This window comes from Ovis canadensis, chromosome 15, assembly GCF_042477335.2.
Source record: "Ovis canadensis isolate MfBH-ARS-UI-01 breed Bighorn chromosome 15, ARS-UI_OviCan_v2, whole genome shotgun sequence".
Classification (NCBI taxonomy): domain Eukaryota; kingdom Metazoa; phylum Chordata; class Mammalia; order Artiodactyla; family Bovidae; genus Ovis; species Ovis canadensis.
The window spans coordinates 16,376,295-16,380,205 of NC_091259.1; positions in this window are offsets into that span (position 1 = coordinate 16,376,295).

The window sequence follows — 3,911 nt, forward strand, 5'->3', positions numbered from 1 at the left end:
TAAAGAGTTCAGTTGAATATTGAATATTAAGTGAACTTGAATGAGTTCTGGAGAATATTACATTTATAGTTCTAAGGAAGGTCTATTATGACTACACGTTAGAAGTATTTTAAATTAATTCTCTGAATGTTTAAATTTATTTATTACATTTCAGTACACTTAAAAGGTCATTGTATATCTTTCTTTTATCTCTTCATTTCTGTTATAATCATATGCTATAATTTACTACTACTGTGGGCAGGAATCCCTTAGAAGAAATGGAGTAGCCATCATGGTCAACAAAAGAGTCCAAGATGCAGTACAGTACTTGGATGCAATATGAAAAACGACAGAATGATCTCTGTTCGTCTCCAAGGCAAACTATTCTATATCACAGTGATCCAAGCCTATGCCCCAACCAGTAATGCTGAAGAAACTGAAGGTGAACGGTTCTATGAAGATCTACAAGACCTTTTAGAAGTAACACCCAAAAAAGATGTCCTTCACATTATAGGGGACAGGAATGCAAAAGTAGGAAGTCAAGAAACACCTGGAGTAACAGCCAAATTTGGCCTTGAAGTACAGAATGAGGCAGGGCAAATGCTAGTAGAGTTTTGTCAAGAGAATGCACAGGTCATAGCAAACATCCTCTTCCAACAACACAAGAGAAGACTCTACACATGGAAATCACCAGATGGTCAACACTGAAATCAGATTGATTATATTCTTTGCAGCCAAAGAAGGAGAAGTTCTATACAGTCCGCAAAAATAAGGAGCTGACTATGGCTCAGATCATGAAATCCTTACTGCCAAATTCAGACTTAAATTGAAGAAAGTAGGGAAAACCATTAGAATATTCAGGTAGGACCTAAATCAAGTCCCTTATGATTGTACAGTGGAAGTGAGAAATAGGTTTAAGGGACTAGATCTGATAAAGTGCCAGAAGAACTTTGGAATGAGGTTCGTGACATTGTACAGGAGACAGGGATCAAGACCATTCTCATGGAAAATAAATCCAAAAAAGCAAAATAGCTGTCTGAGGGGGTCTTACAAATAACTGTGAAAAGAAGAGAAACGAAAAGCAAAGGAGAAAAGGACAGATATAAACATCTGAATGCAAAGTTCCAAGGAATAGCAAGGAGAGATAAGAAAGCCTTCCTCAGAGATCAGTGCAAAGAAATAGAGGAAAACAGCAGAATGGGAAAGACTAGAGATCTCTTCAAGAAAAGTAGAGATACCAAGGGAACATTTCATGCAAAGATGGGCTTGATAAAGGACAGAAATGGTATGGATCTAACAGAAGCAGAAGATATTAAGAAGACGTGGCAAGAATACACAGAAGAACTGTACAAAAAAGAGCTTCACAACCCAGATAATCACAATGGTATGATCACTCACCTAGAGCCAGACATCCTGGAATGTGAACTCAAGTGGGTCTTAGAAAGCATCACTACGAACAAAGCTAGTGGAGGTGATGGAATCCAGTGGATCTAGTTCAAATCCTGAAAGATGATGCTGTGAAAGTGCTGCACTCAATATGCCAGCAAATTTGGAAAACTCAGCAGTGGCCACAGGATTGGAAAAGGTCATTTTTCATTCCAATCCCAAAGAAAGGCAATGTCAAAAAATGCTCAAACTACTGCACAATTGCACTCATCTCACACACTAGTAAAGTAATGCTCAAAATTCTCCAAGCCAGACTTTAGTAATATGAGAACCATGAAATTACAGATGTTCAAGCCAGTTTTAGGAAAGGCAGAGGAACCAGAACTCAAATTGCCAACGTACGTTGGATCATAGAAAAAAGAAGAGAGTTCCAGAAAAACATCTATTTCTGCTTTATTGACTATGCCAAAGCCTTTGATTGTGTGGATCACAATAAAATGTGGAATATTCTGAAAGAGATTTGAATACCAGACCACCTGACCTGCCTCTTGAGAAACCTTTTACAGGACAAGAAGCAACAGTTAGAACTGGACATGGAACAACAGACTGGTTCCAAATAGGAAAAGGAATACATCAAAGCTGTATAGAGTACATGATGAGAAACGCTGGGCTGGAAGAAGCACAAGCTGGAATCAAGATTGCCGGGAGAAATAACAATAACCTCAGATATGCTGATGACACCACCCTTATGGCAGAAAGTGAAGAGGAGCTAAAAAGCCTCTTGATGAAAATGAAAGAGGAGAGTGAAAAAGTGGCTTAAAGCTCAATGTTCAGAAAACTAAGATCATGGCACTTGGTCCCCTCACTTCATGGAAAATAGGGAAACAGTGGAAACAGTGTCAGACTTTTTTTGTGTGTGTGTGCTCCAAAATCACTGCAGGTGGTGATTGCAACCATGAAATTAAAAGACGCTTACTCCTTGGAAGGAAAGTTATGACCAACCTAGATAGCATATTAAAAAGCAGAGACATTACTTTGCTAACAAAGGTCCATCTAGTCAAGGCTATGGTTTTTCAGTAGTCATGTGTGGATGTGAGAGTTGGACTGTGAAGAAAGCACCGAAGAATTGATGCTTTTGACCTGTGGTGCCGGAGAAGACTCTTGAGAGTCCCTTGGACTGTAAAGAGAGCCAAGCAGTCCATTCTAAGGGAGATCACTCCTGGGTGTTCATTGGAAGGACTGATGCTAAGGCTGAAACTCCAATACTTTTGCCACCTCTTGCAAAGTGTTGACTCATTGGAAGAGACCCTGATGCTTGGAGAGATTGGGGGCAGGAGGAGAAAGGGACGACAGTGGATGAGATGGCTGGATGGCATCACCGAACTGATGCATATGAGTTTGGGTGAACTCCAGGAGTTGGTGATTGACAGAGAGGACTGGCATGCTGTGATTAATGAGGTCGCAAAGAGTTGGACAGGACTGAGCGACTGAACTGAAGTGAACTGATACTTTACTGATTGGAAGTTTTAACTCTTAAATGAAAATCATTCAACAGGGAATTGTTCATTTAAGTTAGATTATGTATTTATGCTTGGAAATGTCATAAAATATACAGAAAGAAGGGCTTCCCTGGTGGTCAGTGGTTGGTAGTCAGCCTGCCAGTGCAGGGAACATGGGTTTGATCCCTGTTCTAGGAGGATCCCACATGCCATGGGGCAACTAGGCAGATGCGCCACTATTTCTGAGTCTGTGCTGTAGAGTCTGAGAGCTGCAGCTACTGAAGCCTGAGCACAGCAACTACTAAAGCCCACGTACCTAGTGCCCATTGCCTGCAACAAGAGGAGCCACCACAGTGAGAAGCCCACACACTGCAACTAGAGACAGGCCCACACTCAACAAAACTAGAGAAAGCCTGAGCACAGTGATGACCCAACACAGCCATAAATAAATACACTTAAAAATACATATACAGAAGGAAATGATCAGTTTGTTCGAATGGTAAATATCTTTTTATAGGTTAGAAAATCTAAAATCCAGTCAGATAAAAACTACAGTTACTATCAAGACAATTTTCTTGCTTGGAAAGTGTTGAATCCTTCAACAGTAAGTGTTTAAGCTTTGGCCAGTATGCCAATTATCTATTTATTGCTTCTCATCTTCACATTCATCCTTCTTACTCTGAAACTAGCTCTGGGATAATGGGTGGCATTCCTTAAACCAGATCTTTACAGTGAGCATTATGCCACCTTCCTCCATAGGGAGCGCTACAGAGATATTGAAAGACGATGGGACATCTCTCCCTGGATCCAGAGGCTGCATGGTCAGTCAGCTGTGTGAGTGTGAAGATTTGTGACGGTACCCAGCTCTAGCCTTGCAGCAGGAATACACGGTTCCTCTAACATTGTAGCACTGATGCTGTCTGACGATAATCTTTCTGTGGCTCTCCCAACACGATAGATACTATGCGCTGCATACCACCTGCTCAGAGAGGTACCTTGACTTTCTGTGGTCATATGCACGCCTTCTGTGCCCTGGAAAGTTACCTC